The 24,288-nt window shown below is 37.1% G+C and overlaps 1 protein-coding gene and 1 pseudogene across 1 annotated transcript in view; one reads left to right on the top strand and one right to left on the bottom strand.

Annotated features, from left to right (window-relative positions):
• LOC118842014 (MAM domain-containing glycosylphosphatidylinositol anchor protein 2-like) overlaps positions 1 to 24,288 on the top strand; it is a 132,964-nt gene that overhangs the window by 51,061 nt on the left and 57,615 nt on the right. The window lies entirely within an intron of this gene.
• LOC118841748 lies at positions 12,919 to 13,334 on the bottom strand (annotated as a pseudogene).

The following is a 24,288-nucleotide window of genomic DNA, read 5'->3' as shown; positions in this document are numbered from 1 at the left end:
TTAACCTCGGCAATTTGTATTTTTAAAAATATTTATCCACTTCTCTTAGATTGTCAGATTTTGAGGGCATATAATTAGGCAGAATAGCTTTTAATAATTGCTTTAATTTCCTCTTTGTTAGTGGCAAATTCACTCTTTTCATTTTTGGTACTGGTAATTTGGTGTTTTTTTTTAATAAACTAAACAATTTATCTGTTTTATATTTATTCACAAAATCTATTCCCAGTTTCATTTGTTAGTTCAATGGTTTTCTTGTTTTCAGTTTTATTTCTTTAATTTTTAGTTTTTTTAAGGGTTTTTTTTGGGGTAGGGTAGTTGGGGTTAAATGACTTGGCCAAGGTAGCTAGTAAATGTGTCAAATGTCTGAGGCCAGATTTGAACTCAGGTCTTTGTGACTCTAGGGCTGGTGTTCTACTCTCTGTGCCACCTAACTGCCCTGTATTTACAGTTTTATTAATCTCCTTTGATCTGCTCTTTCGCTATTTTATTGATATAATCATTTAGAGATATAAAATTTCCCCTTAGTATTGTTTTGGCTGCATGCCATAAATCTTGTCATGTTGTCTCATTTTTGTCATTCTCTTTCAATTACTGACTGTTTCTATGATTTGCTGTTTCATTTGCTTATTCTTCAATTTTTTTATCTATCTTTCCACTGTCTTTTTTGAGTGTGATTTTATTGCATTATGATCTGAAAAGTGTACATTTAATATTTCTGCTTTTCTGCATTTGACTGTGAGGTTTTTATGCCCTAAGATGGTCAGTTTTTGTAAAGGTGCCAAGTACAACTGAGAAAAAAAACTATGCTCCTTTCTGTTCCCATTCGGTTTTCTCCAGAAGTCTATCACGGCTAAATTTCCTAAAATTCCATTTATCTCCTTAACTTCTTTATTGCCTATTTTATGGTTTGATTTATCTTGTTCTGAGAGGGTAAAGTTGAGATCTCCCACTAGAATAAGTTTACTATTTCCTCCTGTAAATCATTTCACTTTTCCTTTAAGAATTTGGATGCTATGTCTCTTGGTTCATATATATTTAGTATTGATATTGCTTCTTTTTCTATGGTACCTTTTAACAAAATGTAGTTTCCTTGCTTATCTATTTCAACTGTCTAGTTTTTGCTTTTGCTTTGTCTGTGATTATGCATTATTACCCCTGCCCCACTTTTTTTTGCCCCTGCTGAAGCATAATAAATCCTGCTCCAGTCTCTTATTTTACTCCATGTGTGTCTCTCTGTTTCAAATGTGTTTCTTGTAACCAATTCATTGTTGGATTCAGGTTTTTAATCTATTATGCTATTCAGTTCTGTTTTCCAGTTGAGTTCATCCTTTTCACATTCACAGTTATGATTACTTTGTATATCCCTCCATCCTCTCTTTCTCTGTCTCTGTCTCTCTCTGTCTCTCTTTCTTTATCCCATCCCTTCTCAAATGTCTCTTTTGCTTCTGACTACAGTCCCCCTTAATCTGATCTCTCTTTTATTAACCTCATTCCCTTTATTCCCTTTTCATATATATATATATATATATATATATATATATATATATATATATATATATATAGATAGATAGATATATATATATGCTAAATAGAGTTTTTGGTTTGGGATATATTTCAGGAGGTGGTCAGTGGATTCTTTCACTTTCTATTTTGGCCTTTAATTCTAGGTTACCTGAGAAGTTTTCCTTTATCATTTCTTGAAATATGATGTCTAGGATCCTTTGTTCATCATGGATCATTGATCATCCCTTCCTACTTCCCTGTAGTATAAGATAGATTTCTATACCCCACTGAGTGTGTATGTCATTTCTTCTTTGAGACAATTCTGATCACAGCAAAGTGCAAACATTGCCACCACCCTCCATCTTCCGCTTCATTGTAAAAGCTCTTATTTTTTCACCTCTTTTATAAGAAATGATTTTCCCTGTTCTTACTCTCCCTTCTCCCTTCTCCCAGTGCATGCTTATTTCTCACTTTTTAATTTAATTTTTTAAAAATCTTCCCATCATAATTATCTCACATTGTTTTCCTCTGTCTATATACACTCCTTCTGACTGCCATAATAATGATAAAGTACTTAGGAATTATAGGTATCATCTTCCCTTACATGAATTGTAAACATTTTAACCTTATTGATTCCCTTATGATCTCTCCTTCATGTTTACCTTCTTATGCTTCACTTGAGTCTTGTATGTCAAATTTTCTAGTCATCTGTGGTCTTTCCATCAGAAATGTTTGATTTCAATAAATATCCATTTTTTCCCTTGAAGGATTACATGGTTTGCTGGACAGATTATATTTTTGTTGTTTTAATCCTAACTTTGCCTTCTGGAATATCATATTCCAAGCCCTCTGATCCTTTATTGTGAAAGCTCCTAAGTCTTGTGTTATCCTGACTGTGGCTGTATGATATTTGAATTGTGTCTTTCTGGATACTTGCACTATTTTTTCCTTGACCTGGGAATGCTGTGATTTGGGTATAGTACTCTTGGGAGTTTTCAATTTGGGATCTTTCAGGAGGCAATCCATGGATTCTTTCACTGTCTGTCTTAACTTTTGATTCTAGGTTACCTGAGAAATTTTCCTTTATAATTTCTTGAAATACGACATCTACATTTCTTTTTTTTATTTTTTTTTAATTTTTAGTTTACAACACTTGGTTCTACATAATTTTGAGTTCCAGATTTTCTTCCCTCCCTCCCCACCCCCCAACATGGCATGGTATCCCATATAACTTCCACGTATAACTTCGCATCAAATTAATTCACACACAAGTCAAGTTATGGAGAAGAGCTATGACCAATGAAATGAATCATGAGAAAGAAGAAACAGGACCAAAAAAACAAAACAAAAACCAACCCCAAAACAAAAACAAAAGAGAAAAAAGAAAAAAGGGGGGGTGGAAAAAGGCTAGCATGAAGTGTGTTTCAGTCTGCGTTCATACTTCATAGTTCTTTCTCTGGATGTAGATAGCATTCTCCATCGTGAGTCCTCTGGAGTTGTCTTTGTACCTGGTGTTGCTGAGATGAGCGAAGTCTGTCAGGGTTAGTCCTCACAGAATCCATATATCTGTGGTTGTGTTTAATGTTCTCCTGGCTCTGCTCCACTCACTCAGCATTATGTCATGTAGGTTTTTCCCGGTTGTTATGAAGTCTGTATCATCCCCATTTCTTATAGCACAATAGTATTCCATTAACTTCATATACCACAGCTTGTTCAGCCATTCCCCAATTGATTGACATCCCTTTGATTTCCAATTCTTAGCTACCACAAAAAGAGCTGCTATAAATACTTTTGTACATATGGGTCCTTTTCCCACTTGTGTGATCTCTTTGGGAAACAACCGTAGAAGTGGTATTGCTGGGTCAAAGGGTATGAACATTTTTATAGCCCTTTGGGCATAGTTCCAAATTGCTCTCCAAAATGGCTGGATCAGCTCACAACTCCACCAGAAATGTAACAATGTTCCAATTTTCCCACATCCTCTCCAGCATTTATCATTTTCCTGTTTTGTTATTTTAGTCAATCTGACAGGAGAGATGTGGTATCTAAGAGTTGTTTTGATTTGCATTTCTCTAATCAGTAGTGATTTCGAGAATTTTTTCATATGCCTATAGATAGCTTTAGTTTTTTCCTCTGGAAATTGCCTGTTCATATCCTTTGACCAACTTTCAACTGGGGAATGACTTGTATTCCTATATATTTGGCTTAGTTCCCTGTATATTTTAGAAATGAGGCCTTTATCAGCTACAGTAGTTGTAAAGATTTTCTCCCAATTTTCTGCTTCCCTTCTAATTTTTGTTGCATTGGCTTTTTTTTGTACAAAAACATTTCAATTTAACATAATCAAAATTATCCATTTTGCATTTTGTAATGCTTTCTATCTCTTGTTATATCATAAATTCTTTCCTCTCCCATAAATCTGATAGGTAAACTATTCCTTGCTCTCCCAAATTGTTTATATTATCAGCCTTTCTTCTTGAATCATGAACCTATTTTGACTTTATTCTGGTATTCATTGTAAGATATTGGTCTATGCCCAGTTTCTGCCCTACCATTTTCCAATTTTCCCAACAGTTTTTGTGAAATAGTGAATTCTTAGTTCAGAAGCTGGCCTCTTTGGGTTTTTCAAAGAGTAGATTGCTATAGTCGTTGACTTCTCCATCTTGTGTTCCTTTCCTGTTCCACTGATCCACAACTCTGTTTCCTAGCAAGTACCAGGTAGTTTTGATGACTCTATAGTACTCTATAGTACAGTTTAATATCTGGTATGGCTAGGCCACCTTCCCTAGCATTTCTTTTCATTAATACCATAGATATTCTAGACCTCTTGTTCTTCCAGATGAATTTTGCTATTATTTTTATCCAGCTATGTAAAATGATTTTTTGGTAGTTCAATTGGTTTGGCACTGAATAGATAGATCAATTTAGGTAAAATTGTCATTTTTATTATATTAGCTCAGCCTAACCATGAGCAACTGATATTTCTCCATTTATTTAGATCTGACTTTATTTGCGTGAAAAGTGTTTCATAATTATGTTCATATAGGCCCTGGGTTTGTCTTGGCAAATAGACTGCCAAACATTTTATAGTGTCTACAGTAACTTTGAATGAAATCTCTCTTTCTATCTCTTGCTGTTGGGCTTTGTCAGTAATGTATAGGAATGCTGAGGATTTATGTAGGTTTATTTTATATCCTGCAACTTTGCTAGAGTTTTATTATTTCAAGTAGTTTTTTACTTGATTCTCTAGGATTCTCTAAGTAAATCATCATATCATCTGCAAAAAGTGATAATGTAGCTTCTTCTTTGCCTATTCTAAATCTTTCAATTTCTTTTTCTTCTCTTATTGCTACAGCTAACGTTTCTAGTACCAAATTGAATAGTAGGGGTGATAATGGACATCCTTGTTTCACCCCTGATCTTATTGGGAATGCATCTAGCTTATCCCCATTACAAATAATGCTTGTTGATGGTTTTAGGTAGATGCTATTTATAATTTTAAGGAAGGCTCCATTTATTCCAATGTATCTAGTGTTTTTAATAGGAATGGGTATTATATTTTGTCAAAGGCTTTTTCTGCATCTATTGAGATGATCATATGGTTTCTGCTAGTTTTGTTGTTGATATGGTCAATTATGCTAATAGTTTTCCTAATATTGAACCAGCCTTGCATTCCTGGAATAAATCCTACCTGGTCATAGTGCATTATTCTCATGATAAGTTGCTGCAATTTTTTTGCTAATATTTTATTTAAAATTTTTTCATCAATATTCATTAGGGAAATTGGTCTATAATTTTTTTTCTCTGTTTTGACTCTACCTGGTTTGGGTATTAGTACCATATTTGTGTCAAAAAAGAATTTGGTAGGACTTCTTCTTCACTTATTTTCCCAACTAGGCTACAAAGTATAGGAATTAATTATTCTTTAAATGTTTGATAGAATTCACATGTAAAACCATCTGGTCCTGGAGATTTTTTCCTAGGAAATTAGTTGATGGCTTGCTCAATTTCTTTTTCTCAAATGGGGTTATTTAGAAATTTTGCTTCCTTTTCTGTTAACATGGGCAATATATATTTTTGTAGATATTCATCCATATCTCTAAGGATTTCAAATTTGTGGGCATACAATTGTACAAAATAATTCCTAATTATTGTTTTGATTTCCTCTTCATTAGAAGTGAACTCACCCTTTTCATTTTTGATACTGGTAATTTGATTTTCTTCTTTCTTTTTAAATCAAATTGACCAAAGGTTTATCAAGTTTATTGGTTTTTTCATAAAACCAGGTCTTTGTTTTATTTATTGATTCAATAGTTTTCTTGGTTTCAATTTTTTTAATCTCTCCTTTGATTTTCAGTATTTCTAATTTGGTATTTAATTGGGGATTTTCAATTTACTCTTTTTCTAGCTTTTTCAGCTGTATGCCCAGATCATTGATCTCCTTTTTCCATATTTTATTCATGTAAGCATTTAGAGATATAAAACTTCCCCTAAGAACTGCTTTTGCTGCATCCCATAAGTTTTGGTATGTTGTTTCATTATTGTCATTCTCTTGAATGAATTTATTAATTGTTTCTCTGATTTGTTCTTTGGCCCACTCATTATTTAGAATTAGATTACTTAGTTTCCAATTAATTTTTAGCTTATTTTTCCATGGTTCTTTGTTACAAATTATTCTTATTGCATCATGATCTGAGGAGTATGCTTTGACTACATCTGCCTTTCTGTGCTGGATTGTGAAGTTTTTATGCCCTAGTACATGGTCAATTTTTGAGTATGTGCCACATACCACGGAGCACAAAGTATATTCCTTTTTATGCCCATTCATTTTTCTCCAGAGGTCCATCATATCTGCCTTTTCAAAAATTCTGTTTACCTCCTTAACTTCTTTCCTATTTATTTTGAGGTTAGATTTATCAAGGTCAGAAAGGGGGAGGTTGAGGTCTCCCAATATTATAGTTTTTCTGTCTATTTCTTCCTGTAACTCCCTTAACCTCTCCTCTAAGAATCTGTATGCCATACCACTTGGTGCATATATGTTAAACAATGATATTGCTTCATTGTTTATGGTGCCTTTTAGCAGGATGTAATGTCCTTCCTTATCTCTTTTAATTAAATATATCTTTACTTTTGCTTTGTCTGAGATTAGGATTGCTACACCTGCTTTTTTTACTTTAGCTGAGTCGCAATATATTTTACTCCAGCCTTTTACCTTTATCCTGTGTGTGTCTGCCTGTTTCAAATATGTTTCTTGTAAACAGCATCTTGTAGGATTATGGTTTTTAATCCATTCTGCTATCTGCTTCTTTTTTATGGGAGAGTTCATCCCATTCATGTTCACAGTTATGATTTCTATCTGTGTCTTTTTCTCCATCCTATTTCCCCCTGTTTATGCTTATATTTCTCCCTTTCCCCTTCCACTCCTCAACAAAATTTTGCTTTTGACTGCCGCCTTCCTCAGTTTACCCTCCCTCCTGATTCCCCTCCCTTTTCGTACCATTTCCCACTTGTTACTTCTCCCCTCCCTACTGACCACCCCCCTCCCGTTTTTCCCCCTTTCCCCTCCTACATCCTGTAGGACAAGTTAGATTTCTGTTCTTATCAGGGAATGTTGTTCCATTCTTTAACCTGATCAGATGACAGTAAAGCTCAAATACTGCTCTTCTCTCTCTTCTTTCCCTCTACTGAAATGTGTTTTTATACCTCTTCATTTTGGTGCAATTTACCCTTTTCTACTGCCTCCTTACCTCTTCTCTCATAGCCCTCCCTTTACATCTCTTAATTATGTTTTTTATCCTTATATCAATTATTTTATACAGGCATTCACAATCTATGTGTATCCCTTTCAATTGTCATAATAGCTGTACTATTTTGAAGACTGACATATATCTGTATATATATAAAACATACATAAGATGATATAATCCTATATAAAGATGCAAATAATTTGCCCTTATTGATTAATAATGTTTGTGGGGGGTTTTCCCCCTGTTTACCTTTTTATGTCTCTCTTTAGTTTTGTATTTGGAGATCAAATTTTCCATTGAGTTCTGGCCTTTTCATCAGGAAGGTCTGGAATTCCCTTATTTCATTGAATGTCCATCTCCTTGCCTGAAAAATTATGCTTAGTTTTGCTGGGTAGTTGATCCTTGGTTGGAGTCCCAGCTCCTTTGCCCTTCGGAATATCATATTCCAATTTCTCCTGTCTTTTAACGTAGATGCTGAGAGACCCTGCGTGATCCTGACTGTAGTTCCACGATATTTGAATTGTTTCTTTTTGGCTGCTTGCAGTATTTTCTACTTGACTTTGTAATTCTGAAATTTGGCTATAATATTTCTTGGTGTTTTCAGTTTGGGATGTCTTTCAAGGGGTGATCGGCGAATTCTTTCAATGACTATTTTGCCCTCTGGTTCTAGGACCTCTGGGCAGTTGTCTTTGATAATTTCTTTGAAGATACTGTCAAGGCTCTTTTTTTTCATCATGGATTTCCGGTAGACCAATAACTCTTAAATTGTTTCCTGGATCTATTTTTCCAGGTCAGTTGTTTTCCCTATCAGATATTTCACATTTTTTTCTATTTATTTTCATTCTGTACATTTTGTTTTACTACTTCTTGATGCCTCATAGATTCATTATCTTCCACTTGCTCAACTCTAATTTTTAAGGAGTTAGTGTCTTCATTTTGCTTTTGAGTCTCCTTTTCCAATTGGTTGATTTTACCTCTCAGGGTGTCATTTTCTCTATTTAGATTCTGAATCTCCGTAGCCTTTTTGCCAATCTCATTCTTTAGGGACTTGATTTCATCAGTGGATTTTTTTCCTCCATTTTTCCATTTTTTCTTTTACCTCCCTAATTTGGTTTTTAAAATCCTCCTTTAGCTCTTCCAGTAATGCTTTTTGGGTTGGAGAGCAGTTCACATTACCTTTTGAGGTATCAGATGTGGCTATAGTGTCATTGCTATCCTCTTCCAAATTGGTATTTTGATCATGCCTGTCTCCATAAAAAGAATCAATGGTCCTTGGTTTTTTTGGGTTCTTCTTCATGTTGGTTAGCCTTTTCCTGGATTTACAATAAATTTTTGCCTTTGGGGCTCAGGGCTCTCTGTCCCAGCTTTCTTATTCTGGGGATTGTGAGTCTAGTTGTTGATGTTGACTTTGTGAATTATAGCCTTCAGTTTCCTGAGGTGTGGGGGAGGGGTCTGGCTCCCTGATGTTTTTTTCCCTAGGGTTGCTCTCCAGCTCTGTTGCTCTTAAGCAATGGTCTCAGCTCTTTGTTGTTTGAGCTGGTGTCTGGCACAACCCCTGGGGGAGCAAGAATACATCTGGGCTCCTGGTGTTGACCCCTGCCGGCTCGGCCCCTCTGGGACTAATGAACTTCTACTCTTTGACCACTGAGTCCCCACTTCTATCTTCTCTGTTCCAACATTCTTTTTTTCTGAAGAATTCTCTGGGTGAAGGAGGGAGGGATTAGAGCCATTTACCTGGCCATTATGTCTCCTGGAAGTTCAAGAAGATGTGTTTCATACCTTTGGGCTGCAAGCCTCAGGAGTTGATGTCTCATGGCTGGTGGCATTGCGCTGCCTGTCGTTGCTTCTGCAGACTGCCATCCTGTGTTGGGAGGCCTGGAGATCTCTGCCAGTTTTGGGCACCCAGTTTTCTCCCAGCCTGTCTCCCACGTGGGTTTCCCAGCTGGCTGCTTCCACTTTGGTGCTGTCTGGAGCACCTCCGCATGCTGAGCGCTCTCCAAGCCTACAGATTTGTTCCTTTGGCCTTTCAGACTCTCCTGGCTTGGAAATTTGCCCCACTCAGACTGCTTGTGGTTTCTAACTCTCTCAAATTTGCTCAAATTCACTTTTTTATAGGAATCTTGCAGACCTTGTGAGAGAGCTCAGGCAAGATGCTGTTTTCATGTTTCCGTCTTGGCTCCGCCCCACCATAGGTTTCTTTTTTGATCATGGATTTCAGCTACTGCAATTAATGTTAAATTATCTCTCCTCAATCTCTTTCTGTTCAATTCTTTCTTTTCCCAATGAGATATTTCTTTTTTCTTCAACTTTTTCTTTCCTTTGAATATTTTAAAAAATGTTTCTTGGTGGCTAATGGATTCATTAGCTTCCATTTGCCCAATTCCAATTTTTAAGGAATAATTTTCTTCAGTGAGTTTTTGTACTTTTTTCCCCATCTGTACAACTCATATTTCCTAAAGAGTTCCTACAGCCACATGTCATAGTGTGGTTCTTTTGTAGTTTTCTCATTTCTTCTTTCTATTTCTTGACTTCTAACTTCATGTTATAGTTGGCTGTGCTCCCAGTGTGGAGGGGGTGCTGTCCCAAACTTAAGACCTTTCTTGTTGCTAGTTTCAGAACTACTTCTAGGGTTCTATAGGTTTTCAAATATTCCAAGTTCATATGACCTAAGGAGATGTTTGGTCACTGTTGTCTTAACCTGGGCTCTGTTTTTTTTTTTTTTTTTCCCACTGAAAGGGACATTGTTCTTCTGTAGCCACCAGCACTGGAATTTCTCCTAGCCTTGTAACTGTGATCAGATCCCATGCTCTCCTACAAGTATAGCTCCTAATGCTCCCCTATATCTTGGCATTGAGACAATTATCCCTATTTTCATGAGTGATCACAAGCACTCTTCTCTGACTTGGAATCATGACAGAGGCCTGTGCTCCCTGCAGCCTAAAATAGTATGAATTCAATTTATCCCTGGGACTTGGACCTAGAAATGTGTATGCACAATGCAGCAGGGCCCTTAACCCAGTGTCATCATAGTGTCTTCTGCAATCTCTTTTCCCCATTTTATGATCTCTTTGGAATACAGCCCTAAAAGTGGTATTGCTGGGTCAAGGGGTATGCACATTTTTATAATCCTTTGGGCATAGTTTCAAATTGTTCTCAAAAATGGTTGAATTATTTCACAACTCCACCAACAATTAATTACTGTTCTAATTTTCCCACATCTGCAACATTTATCATTTCCATCTTTTGTCATGTTAGCCAATCTGATATGTGTGATGAGGTACTTAAGAGTTGTTTTGATTTTCATTTCTCTAATCAGTAGTGATTGAGAAAATTTTTTCATATGACTATAGGTATCTTTAATTTCTTCCTCTGAAAACTGCTTGTTCATATCCTTTGACCACTTATCAGTTGGAGAATGACATATAAATTTGACTCTGTTCTATATATATTTCACAAATGAGGCCTTTATCTCACACACGCTGGTTATAAAAATTCCTTCCTAGTTTTCTGCTTGCCTCCTAATCTTGGTTGCATTTACTTTGTGCAAAAACTTCTAATTTAATGTAATTAAAATTATCCATTTCACACTTCATTATGTTCTCTAACTCTTTTTTTGGTCATAAATTCCTCCATTCTCCATAAATCTGACAGGCAAACTATTCCTTGCTCTCCTAATTTGCTTATAGCATCAGCCTTTGCATCTAAATTGTGTACCCATTTAGATTTTATTTTGGTTTTTGGTGTAAGACATTGGTCTATGCCCAGTTTCTGCCATACCATTTACCAGTTTTCCCAGCAGTTTTTCTTACATAGTAAGTTCTTATTCTAAAAGCTAGGATCTTTCAGTTTCTCAAACTGTAGATTACTATAGTTATTGACTCCTGTGTTTTGTGTACCTAACATGTTCCACTGCTCTACCTTTTGTTCTTCTAGATGAATATAGTTATTATTTTTTCTCATTCTATAAAATACTTTTTGGGTAGTTTGATTGTTATGACCCTGAATAAGTAAATTAATTTAGAGAGAATGGTCATTTTATTACATTATCTCAGCCTACCCTAGAGCAGCTGATGTTTTCCAATTATTTAGGTCTGACTTTATTTGTGTGAAAAGTGTTTTGTAATTGTGTTCATATAGGTCCTGGATTTGTCTTGGCAGGTAGACTCTTAAATATTTTATAAGGTCTGCAGTAACTTTATATGGACTTTCTCTTTCTATCTCCTGCTGTTGGGCTTTATTAGTAATATATAGAAATGCTGATGATTTGTGTGGGCTTATTTTATATCCTGCAACTTTGCTGAAGTTGTTAGTTTTTTCAAGTAGTTTTCACTTGATTCCCTAGGATTCTCTAAGTATACCATCATATCATCTGCAAAGAGTAATAACTTAGCTTCTTTTCTGCCTATTCTAATTCCTTCAATTTCTTTTTCTTCTCTTATTGCTAGAGCTAACATTTTTAGTACCATATTGAATAACAGTGGTGATAATGGACATTTTTGTTTCACCCCTGAACTTACTGGAAATGCTTCTAGCTTATCGCAATTACATATAATGCTTGCTGATGGTTTCAGGCAGACACTACTTATCATTTTAAGGAAGGCTCCATTTATTCCTATACTGTCTACTCTTTTAATAGGAATGGCTGTTTTATTTTGTCAAAGGTTTTCCTGCATCTATTGAGATAATAATGTGGTTTCTGCTAGTTTTGTTGTTGAAGTGATCATTTATGCTGATAGTTTTCTTAATATTGAACCAGCCCTGCACTCCTGGTATAAATCCTATGTAATCATAGTGTATTGTTCTCATGACAGGTTGCTGTCATCTTTTTGCTAATACTTTATTTTAAATTTTTGCATGTATATTCATCAGGGAAATTGATCTATAATTTTCTTTCTCTGTTTCGGCTCTTTGCAGTTTAGATATCAGTACCATATTTGTATCATAAAAAGAATTTGGTAAGACTCCCTGACCTATTTACCAAAATATTCAATAGCGTATGGGAATTAATTGTTCTTCAAATGTTTGATAGAATGCACTTGTAAATATTTCTGGCCCTGGACATTTTTTCCCAGGGAGTTCATCGATGGGTTGTTGAATTTCTTTTTCTGATACAGAGTTATTTAAGTATTTAACTTCCTCTTCTGGTAATCTGGCCAATTTATGTTTTTGTAAATATTCATCCACTTCACTAAGATTGTCAAATTTATTGGTATCCAAATGGGTGAAATTTTTCCTAATTATTGTTTTAATTTCCTCTTCATTGATGGTGAATTCACATGATATTTCATCTCTTGCCTCTCACCCTATCCCTGAACTTGATGCAATAAATCCTCACCTTTCTAGTTTCCAGTGGGAAATTGTGTTGAATTATAAATATCATCATCAATATTTAACTCTACATACAAATAATGTATTGTAAAGTATCTAATTTCAAATTAGGTTCCTATAACATGGCAAATTAGATGTTTCTCTTTTAAAATAAATTATAAAGAACATTTTTTTGGTGAAAGGGAGGAGGCTAATTGGGAAATTATCAATGCTCCAATTTGAACTGGACACTTGCCTTTTTACTTCTTGAGAAAAAGCACTTTTTAAAGTCATATTAAATTATGCAACCATCTATTTTATTGTCACAGACCTGTTTTATTGAAGATTTCTGGTCCCTGAATCAAGTCTGGTATTTCAGGGCAATAGGAATGATAATTACCAGCAAAAGGATAACAGCAACCAGAGCCATGATGGCTTTCATTTTTGATTCATGTCACCACATTTGTCTTTGAAGCTGTTTAGATCTGTTGCTTAAAGCTGTTGGATTGTTTGATAAGCTTTCTGATTTGTCTTGCACTTTGTCCACTCTTTCAATGATTTTTTAAATATTCTCTTGCATGACATCAATTGCTTCATCCACCTGATTCTGTACCTGCCTAATTTTGTCATTCTGAGGTCCAAATTTTGGTCCAGGTGGGCCCCTTAGGAAAAAGCCTCTTCTTCATCTGAATCTTCTTCCAAAAGATTTCTCCTTTCACTTTTCACAAAACCAGTGCCATCATCATCATTTAGGTGACACTTGAATTTAGGAGGCATCTGTTTTACTCAAAAATTTATTTTCCTTCTCTCAACTTTGAGGCATACATATATCACCTGGGCATCTGCCAGAGGCTTCTGGTCTTGCCTCAGAGCCAGGCCAGGTTGGATTGGGCCTGTCCCAGCTGAACTGGGCTGGGGGGAGGGAAGGAGAGGAAGGAGGAACTTAAGAGGAAGGGGAAGAGGGGGAGGGGACTCATGTAACTCTCTTAACTTCTCCTCTAAGAATTTGAGTGCTATACCACTTGGTGCGTATATGGTTTAGTAATGATATTACTTCCTTGTCTATGATGCTTTTATGGAAGATCTATTTTCCTTCCTTATGTCTTTTAATTAGATCTATTTTTCCTTTGTCTGAGATTAGGATTGCTACCACTGTGCTACCTAATGGCTCCTTTATTAAGTTATCAGACTATAAAAAATGGGAAAACATACTATTGCAGAAAATTAATTTTATCATGTGGCGTAGCAATTGTGAAATGTATATTTAGAGGTGATACTCATTTCTAACAATATAGTATCACATGAGATGCATGCAAGGATATGTTGGTAAAGCTTTCACAACCAGATCTCCAGGAAAAATAAATATCCACAATACAGTGTTAAGTTCATTAACAGAACAATAAGTCAAGCTCTGATTTGTAGTGTTTACCAATTTCTGTTGTGCAAATATCCACATTTAAAATTTAATAACCAGTTCTTATGAAAATGTTTGAGATGGCTTTGTTAGATGCATGGTACATGATATGTCCAGTGATGACAAATAAGTTATTGTAGAAAAAGTTTTCAAAAGTGATATTTATGCTTTGCAATTAGATGAGACTACTAAAGTTCGCAACTTAGCAATTTTTAAAAAAATAATCTATTTATTTTTAGTTTTCAACATTCATTTTCACAAGATTTCGAGTTCCAAATTTACTCCCCATCTCTCCTCACTACACACCCAAAGATGGCAAGCATTCTGATTACCCTTTCCCCCCACCTCCCCTCCCTTCTATCACCCCACTCCACCTCTCTTATCCACTTCCCCCTTACTTATCAGGAGGATGAGATAGATTTCTATACCCCATCACATGTGTATCTTATTTCTCAGTTACATGTAAAAACAAATTTTAACATCTGCTTTTAAAACTCTGAGTTCCAAATTCTCTCCCCTCTTTGCTCCCCACTCACGCTCTTTGAGAAGGCAAGCAATTTGATATAAGTTATAAATGTGTAATTAAGCAAAACATTTCCATAATAGTCATATTGTGAAAGACTAACTATATTTCCCTCCATCCTATCCTGCCCTCCATTTATTCAGTTTTCTCCTTTGACCCTGTCCCTTTTCAAAACTGTTTGCTTTTGACTACCTCCTCCACTAAACTGCCCTCTCTTTGATCATTTCCCCCCCCAACCCCCTCACCCTACTCTACCCCACCTTATACTCTTCCTCCTTACTTTTCCGGAGGGTAAAATATTCCTTGGGCATGTATGTTATTTTCTCCTTAGGCCAAATTCAATGAGAGTGAGGTTCACTCATTCCTAATTATTGTTTTAATTTCCTTTTCACTGGAGGCAAATTCACCTTTTTCATTTTTGATACTGGTAATTTGGTTTTCTTTTTTCTTTTTTTTTTAAATCAAATTGACCAAAATTTTATCACTTTTATTGTTTTTTCATAAAACTAGCTCTTAGTATTATTTATTAGTTCAATAGTTTTCTTGATTTCAATTTTATTAATCTTTCCTTGGTTTTTAGTATTTCTGATTTAATATTTAATTGGGGATTTTTCAATTTGTTCTTTTCTAGCTTTTTTAGTTGCATGCCCAACTCATTGCTCTCCTTTTCCTCTCTTTTATTCATGTAAGTATTTAGAGATATAAAACTTCCCCTAAGAACTGCCTTTGCTGCATCCCATAAGTTTTAGCATGTTGTCTTATTATTGTGATTATTAATTGTTTCTATGATTTCTTCTTTGGACCACTCATTCTTTAGAATTAAATTACTTAGTTTCCAATTAATTTTTAGTTTATCTTTCCATGGTCTTTTACTACAAATAATTTCTATTGGATCATGATCTGAAAAGGATGTATTGACTAATTCTGCCTTTCTTCACTGGACTGTGAGGTTTTTATGCCCTAGTACACGGTCAATTTTTGAGTATATGCCATTTATCCTGGAGAAAAAGGTATATTCCTTTTCATCTCCATTCAGTTTTCACCAGAGGTCTATCATATCTACCTTTTCTAAAATTCTATTCCCCTCCTTAACTTCTTTCTTGTTCATTTTGAGGGTAGATTTATCAAGTTCAGAGGGGGAGGCTGAGGTCCCCAACTAGTATAGTTTTGCTGTTTCTTCCTATATTTCCTTTAACTTCTCCTCTAAGAATTTGTATCATATATCAATGGTGCATTTATGTTAATTAATGTTATTGCTTCATTGTCTATGGTGCCTTTTTAGCATGATATAGTTTCCTTCCTTATTTCTTTTAATTAGATCTTTCTTTGCTTTTGCTTTATTTGAGATTATGATTGCTACCCCTGCTTTTTTTTACTTCAACTGAAGTATAATATATTCTACTCCAGCCTTTTACCTTTGCCTTGTGTGTATCCCCCTGTTTCAAATGTGTTTCTTCTAAGCAACATATTGTAGGATTATGGTTTATAATCTATTCTGCTATCCATCTCTATTTTATAAGAGAGTTGATCCCATTCACATTCACAGTTATGATTACTATCTGTGTCTTTTTCTCCCTCCAATCCCCCTGCCCTGTTTATGCTTTTATTTTTCCCTTCTCCCTTCCACTCCTCAAAAGAGTTTTGCTTTTGACCACTACTTTCCTTAATTTTCCCTCTCTATTGGCACCCCTCCCTTGCTACTTCACTCTCTTTTTAACCACCCTGCTGTTCTTTCCCCTTTCCCCTCCTACTGCCTGTAGGACAAGTTTTATTTCTATACTTATTGGAGTATATTCTTTTCTCCTTGAACCAAATCCAATGTGAGTAAAGCTGAAACACTTCTCTTCTCCCTCCCTTCTTTCTCTCTACTATAATATGTTTTTTTTGCCTTTTCATGAGATGTAATTCACCTTTTTCTACCTCCTCCTTTTCTCTTCTCCCAGAACAATCCCATTGTACCCTTTAATTATGTATTTTTTGTCATCACATCAGTTAATTTATACTGACACTCTCAGTCTATGTATATCCCTTTTAATTGTCATAACTGTCCCATTTTCAAGATTGACATATACATGTATATATATACATATACATATACATATATATGTATATATAAATCATAGCCAAAACAATATAATCCTATATAAGGATGTAAACAATTCGCTCTTATTGAATAACAAGATTTCCCCTCTCCTCGTTTACCTTTTTATGTCTCTTGAGTTTTGTATTTGAAGATCAAATTTTCCATTGATCTCTGTCCTTTTCATTAGGAAGATCTAGAATTCCCTTATTTAATTGAATGTCCATCTCTTGCCTGAGAAATTATGCTCAATTTTGCTAGGTAGCTGATCCCTGGTTGTAGACCAAGCTCCTTTACCTTTTGGAATATCATATTCCAATTCCTCCTGTCTTTTAATGTATGATCTGCAAGGTCCTGCATGATCTTGACAGTCATTCTGCAATATTTGAATTTCTGGCTGCTTACAGTAATTTCTCCTTGACTTGATAATTCTAGAATTTGGCTAAAATATTCTTTGGAGTTTTCGGCTTCTTCCAGGGGGAATCTGTGGATTCTTTCAATGACTATTTTACCCTCTGGATCTAGGAACTTTTGGCAGTTTTCCTTGATGATTTTTTGGAAGATACTGTCCAGACTCTTTTTTTCATCATAGCTGGAAAGTAGACCAACAATATTTAGATTATCTCTCCTGAATCTATTTTCCAGGTCATTTGTTTTTCCAAGCAGATATTTCATGTTTTCTTCTATTTTTTTCATTCTTTAGATTTTGTTTGATTGATTCTTGATGTCTCATAGAGTCATTAGCTTCTACTTGCCCAATTCTAATTTTTAAAAAATTGTTTTCTTCATTTAGTTTCTGTACCACCTTTTCCATTTTGTTAATTTTACTCTTCAAGGAGTCATTCTTTCCAACTAGATTCTGAATCTCCTTAACCATTTTGCCAATTTTATTTTTTAAAGATTTGTCCACATCAGTGAGTTTTTTCCATTTTTTTTCTTTTACCTCTCTAATTTGGTTTTTAAAATTGTCTGTAAGCTCTTCCAGGAATGCTTTTTGGGCTTGAGACCAATTAACATTCCCTTTTGATATTTCAAATGTGCGTATAGTGTCAATGCTGTCCTTTTATGAATTGATATTTTGATCTTCCCTGTCTCCATAATAAAAATCAACGGTCCTTGTTTTTCTGGATTGTTTCTTCATGGTGGTTGTCTTTTTCCTGGCTTTTAAAATGGATCTCTGCTTCTGGGGCCCAGGAGGCTCTGTCCCAAGCTTCTTGTGCTCAGAACCGGGGGTCTGGCTACTAACTTTGCGTGCTGTGGCCTCTGGTTTTGTCAGCTAGAGGCTATATAGTACTTCTGCTCACCTGGTGCTGAGCTGGAGCTGGCTGGTTTGTGCCAAGGACTGAGGCCCAGTGAAGTCTTTCTGAGTTTCCATGGGGTCACAGTGTGAGGTGTTTGTGGGGGTGGTTTGGGTGCTGGAAGTCTCCCTCTTCCCTGAGGCTGTGCTATTGCACAGGTGATCTCAGCCATAGGATTGCGCTGGTGTCTGGCTGTGGGAAGGTATGTCTGAGGTCCTGGTATTGGTGCTTGCTGGCTCCACCCTCTGCCCCCGGTGCTCAGGGATTCCCACTGGGCTGCTGAGGTGAGGCCTTCTGGGACACCTCTCTCCCTGTACTAGTCTCCTTCTGCCACTATAAGAGGGAGTCTCCCCTGCTTCCTAAGCTAAAAGGCTACTGAATCCCCACTTTTGGCTCCTCTATTCCAGGGTTTCTCCTAGAGGACTATTTGGGTGAGGATGGGAGGGATGAGAGCTGTTTTACCTGGTCAACATGGCTCTTAGAAGTTCAAGAAGGCAAATTTGAAACCTTTAGACTATGAGCTGAAAGCCTCATGAGTAGGTGTTATCATGGCCACAGGCTCTGTCCTGGTGTCTCCTGTAGCTCTGACAGACCCTGTCCTGGGCTGAGAGGCCCGGAGATAGTTGTTGTAGCTGACACTTCAGCCCTGGGCATGTTCCTGCTCCCACTCAGGTATAGTTTAGTTTTCTGTCCCCAGTGCTTTCCCAGGCTGGTTCACTGGCTGGGTTCTACTGCTGCTCCTGTTCTGGTGTGGTCTTGTGAAGTTCTGCATGCCTGGCACTCTGCCAACCCACAGATCCATCCTGTTGTCCCTGCGGACTCTCCTGGTTTGGAAATCTGTCACATTCAGTCTCCTTTTTTAGAGGTATCTGACAGAATTTGTAAGAGAACTCTGGTAAGTTCCTTTTTTAGAGGTATCTGACAGAATTTGTAAAAGAACTCTGGTAAGTTCCTGCTTTTGCACTGCCATCTTGGCTTGGTTCCCCCTCCCCCAATAACTTCTTGAAAGCTGATGCCCAGGCCCCCTTTTTTCTGATCATGGCTTTCAGGTAGTCAATAATTTTAAAATTATCTCTCCTGGATATATTTTCCAGGTCAGTGTTTTTTCCAATGAGATCTTTCAGATTGTCTTCTATTTTTCAATTCTTTTGGTTCTGTTTCATAATTTCTTAAACGCTTATAAAATCATTAGCTTCCATTTGCCCCATTCTGATTTTTAAGAAATTATTTTCTTCGGTGAGCTTTTGGACCTTCTTTTCCATTTGGCCAATTCTGCTTTGTAAGGCCTTCTTCTCCTCATTGGCTTTTTGGACCTCTTTTTGCCATTTGGGTTAATCTATTTTTTTAAATGTTATTTTCTTCAGTGTTTTTTGGGTCTCCTTTAGCAAGCTCTTGATTCGTTTTTCAAGATTTTCTTGCATCACGCACATTTCCCTTCCAAATTTTTCCTCTACTTCTCTTACTTTATTTTCAGAATCATCTTTGAGCTTTTCCATGGCCTCTGACCAATTCATATTTTTCTTGGAAGCTCTTAATGTAGGAGGTTTGACTTTGATGTCTTCTTATGGTTATGTTTTCATCTTCTTTGCCACCAGGGTAAGATTCTATAGTCTGACTTTTTTATGGTGTTTGCTCATTTCCCAGCCAATTACTTAACTTCTGAGCTCTTTGTCAAGGTAGGACTCTGCTTCCAGAGTGAAAAGTGCTCTCTCTCAAACTTCAGGGGTTTTGCACAGCTGTTTTCAGAGACACTTCTAGGGAACTGTAAATTTCCAGTTCTCCTAAGGTGGTATGATCAAAGGATAGCTGTTTCCTCCTCTTCTGGTCTGTGCTCTGCGTTGTGATTGATCACAAGCACTCTTTTCTGCCTTACAACTGTGAGGAGGATTTCTTCTCCACAGCTACCATAAGCTCTGCCATACCAGTGCTCCTTTTCACCCCAGGATCACTACCCAGGACTGAGACCCGGATCCAACCAGCGCAAAGCAAGAGAATCCTGCCTCAGTGCCAGCAAAGTGATCCTTGCAATACCTTGATCAGCTTCTTGATCCCCCCAATGTCTGTGGGCCTGGAGCTCTGGGAGCAGCAGCAGCTGCTGGTGCTGCCACCACTATCACCACTTCTGGTGCCCTGGGGCTAGGGTTGGACCAGGCTCTTCTGTCATCCAGGTCTGACAGAGTTTCCTAACTGACCTTCTACTTTGTCTTTGGTGTTTGTGGGTTGAGAAGCCTGGAAACTGCCACAACTGTCAGTGGTTCAATCCCCTGAGGCCTACTCTGGCCCAATTTGTGCCTGGGCAGCCCATGCTGGACTGTGCTCTGCTCACAGCTTGGTGTGATAGACCCTTCATGTTGGTCTTCCAGTTTGTCTTGGGCTGGAGATTTGTTTCACTTATTTTGTGGGTTCTGCAGCTTTTGAATTTGTTTAGTTTCATTTTTTGCAGGTATTTGGAGACAATTGGGGGAGAGCTCAAGCAAGTCCCTGCTTTTACTCTGCTATCTAGGCCCTATTTCCCCCCACCCCCAATAATTTATTTTATTTTATTTTTGCAGGAGGGAACGCAGGGCAATTGGGGTTAAGTGACTGGCCCAGGGTCACACAGCTAGTAAGTATGACAAGTGTCTGAGGGCCGATTTGAACTTAGGTCCTCCTGACTCCAGGGCCTGTGCTCTACTCACTGCACCACCTAGCTGCTTCTCACCCCCAATAATTTTAAATTTATCTCCACCAGATCTCTTTTCCAGGTCAGTTGTTTTTCCAATGAGATATTTCACATTGTCTTATTTTTTTTGTTCTTTTGGTTTTGTTTTATAATTTTTTGATTTCTCATAAAGTCATTAACTTCCATTTGCTCCATTTTTATTTTTAAGGAATTATTTTCTTCAGTGAGCTTTTGAATCTCCTTTTCATTTGGCCAGTTCTACTTTTTAATGCATTCCTCTCTCTCATTGGCTTTTTGGACATTTCTTGCCATTTGGGTTATTCTGTTTTTTAAGGTGTTATTTTCTTCAATTTTTCTGTCTCTTTTAGCAAGCTGTTGACTTGTTTTTCATGAGTCTCTTGCATCACTCCCATTTCTCTTCCAAATTTTTTCTCTACTTCTCTTATTTGATTTTCAAAATCCATTTAGAGGTCTTCCATGGCCTGAGACCAATTCATATTTTTCTTGGAGGCTTTAGATGTAGAAGCTTTGACTTTGTTGTATTCTTCTGGTTCTATGTTTTGATCTTTGTCACCAAAGTAAGATTGTATATTCTGAGTTTTTTCCCTCTGTTTATTTTCCCAGCCAATTAATTGACTTTTTAACTCTTTCTTAAGATAAAACTGCTTCCAGCATGTAAGGTGTACTGTCTCAAGCTTCAGGGGTTTTGTGCAGCTGTTTTCAGAGATATTTCTAGAAACGTGTAAATTTTCAATATTTCCTTGGTGGTATGATCAAAGGAGAGGTGTTTACTCCTCTCCTGGCATGTGTTCTGGGTTGTGAGTGACCATACGCACTCTTTTCTGTTTTGGAAATTTCCTCTTCATTTTCATTTCAATTTCATTTCCTCTTCATTGGAGGTGAATTCCACTTTTTAAATTCTGTCTTGGAACTGTGATGATCCCCTCTCCACTGCAAACACAAGCTCCACCATCCCAGCACCCCTTCTCACTCCAGCACCACCACAGAGCACTGTGACCCAGATCCAAGCACAGGCAAAGCAAGAGAATCCTGCCTCAATTCCTCTCATTAGCCACCCAATCCACCCACTGTGGTCTGTGAGCTCAGAACTCCAGAATCAGCTCCGGCTGGCACCACCACTGCTGCCCTAGGGGCCTGGACCTGTCTACTCTCTCACCCAAGTCCAACAGACCTTTCCCACGACCTTCTAAGTTGTCTTTGGTGTTTGTGATTTGAGAAGTCTGGAAACTGTGTCAGCTGCCAGTGATTCAATCCCCTGAGGACTGCTCAGGTTTGGTGAGTGCCCAGTCTGTGTTGGTGCATTTTGTGCAGGACTGCACTCCTCTCTCAGATGAATTACAATTTCTGCTTTCTTACATTTGTCAGCAATATCTCTGTGCCCTAATGCTTGGTTAATTTGTGTAAAAGTTCCATAAAGTGATGAGAAATGTCTATATTCTTTAATAGTCTCATGTAGAAGTATCTAGTTTCTCCAGCAATTTGCTAAGTTCCATATTTTTCCTTTTGTTTATTTTTTAAGAAAGAGATATTGAAATCTTCTGTCACTGTTTTGTTACTATGTCTTCTTGTATCAAATTTCACTTTTTAAATTTAGTTGGTACATAGTATGTTTCCTTGTCTGTCTCACTTTTTTATGTATGATCTTGTTTCTAAATGTGTTTCTTATAAGCAATAAACTGTAAAATTTTCTTTTATTTAAAGTATGACAGTTTTATTTTTTTTCTATTTTTCTTATTTTGCAAATTAAGTTTTTCCTCCCTTCCTTCCTCCCTAAACACAGTATTTTATGTCATCAGTTATTTTAACTTAATCTATTTCAAGGAAGCCCTATTCCCATAGACTCTTTCCCACTCTCCTTCACGCCTTTCTGTCTCCCATTTGTTACTTCTTTCTCTAGCTTTACTTTGGTTATTAGTCATCTTTTCTTTCTTGCTTTTATCCAGTTATTTAATTTTTAAAATTTTCCTTCCAATTAAGTAGTCTTATAGAATTTCCTTTCCTCTATTTTCTTTCAATATATTTTGATTGTTAATTTTCAAATTTTCACTTTGTAAGCAATTTTTAAAAGAATAATTTATTTCCTTCATTACCTTCATCATTTATCTTCCCTTTCTGTATCTTCTAGAAATTTATTCTTTGGTTCACAGCCCCAGTTCTTATATAATGTTTCTATATTCTTTGTATTAAATCTAGTAATGGAGTTAAAATTTTGAGGTCACTACATAGTTTCTAAAGTCACTAAATAGTTTCTTTCATTGTCTTTAATATCTTGTCCTTTGGCTCTCTTTTTTTCTGTTTCTCTTCATTCTAAGAAATATCATTTTTGGAACTCCCTGGTAGTTCAGTTTATTATGGCCTTTTGCCTTTTTCTTATTCATTTTCCCCATATGTTTCTCAAAATGCTTTTTCCGGGGTGCAGAGCCAAGATGGCGGCTGGTAAGCAGGGAATAGTGTGAGCTCTGTACCGAGACCCTCCAAAAACTTATGAAAAATGGCTCTGAACCAATTCTAGAACGGCAGAACCCACAAAACAGCAGAGGGAAGCAGGGCTCCAGTCCAGGAGAGCCTGGATGGTCTCTGGGGGAGGTCTATCCCACACGGAGCTGGGAGCTGGGAGCTGGGAATGGAGTGGAGCAGAGCCCAGCCTGAGCAGCGTGGACCATCCAGACCAGAAGCCGGGCGGAGGGGGTCCTAGCGCCCTGATTCAGTGAGCTGCGGCAGTTACGAGACTTCTCAAAGCACAAACACCAAAGACTGCGGAGAAGGTTAGTGGGAAAAGCTGCAGGAGTGGAAGGAGTTCGCGGTTCGGCTTCCAGCCCCGGGGGCAGTGGAGGTGGGGCAGCTACAGCTGTTGTTACTTCCGGCTCCAGGCCCACCTGGTGGGAGGAATTAAGTGGCGGATCAGAGCAGGGGTGCACAGCCTGCGGAAGATCTAAGCCCAGTTCGGGTTGGGGGTTCTTGGGGAAGGAGCAGTGCTGGTGTGGCAGAGCTGGCACCTCCCCCCCAAACGTGGAACATAGAACTCTGTAATCTACAAGCAGTCATACCCCACTGAAAAACTCAAGGGTCAAGTTAGTTGGCTGGGAATATGGCCAGGCAGTGAAAACGCACCCAGATTCAGTCTCAGACTTTGCATTCTTTCTTTGGTGACAAAGAAGACCAAAACATACAGACAGAATAATTTAATAAAGTCAAAGAGCCTACAACAGAAACCTCCAAGAAAAACAGGAACTGGTCCCAGGTCATGGAAGAGCTCAAAAAGGAGTTGGAAAAGCAAGTTAGAGAAGTAGAGGAAAAATTGGGAAGAGAAATGAGAAGGATGCAAGAAAACCATGAAAAACAAGTCAATGACTTCCTAAAGGAGACCCAAAAAATACTGAAAAATACACTGAAGAAAACAACACCTTAAAAAACAGACTAACTCAAATGGCAAAAGAGCTCCAAAAAGCCAATGAGGAGAAGAATGCCTTGGAAGGCAGAATTAGCCAAATGGAAAAGGAGGTCCAAAAGACCACTGAAGAAAATACTACTTTAAAAATTAGATTGGAGCAAGTGGAAGCTAGTGACTTTATGAGAAATCAGGATATTATAAAACAGAACCAAAGGAATGAAAAAATGGAAGACAATGTGAAATATCTCCTTGGAAAAACCACTGACCTGGAAAATAGATCCAGGAGAGATAATTTAAAAATTATTGGACTACCTGAAAGCCATGATCAAAAAAAGAGCCTAG

This window comes from Trichosurus vulpecula, chromosome 3, assembly GCF_011100635.1.
Source record: "Trichosurus vulpecula isolate mTriVul1 chromosome 3, mTriVul1.pri, whole genome shotgun sequence".
NCBI lineage: Eukaryota > Metazoa > Chordata > Mammalia > Diprotodontia > Phalangeridae > Trichosurus > Trichosurus vulpecula.
Note: the sequence above shows the minus strand (reverse complement) of the source record. Positions and strands in the feature narration are given on the sequence as shown.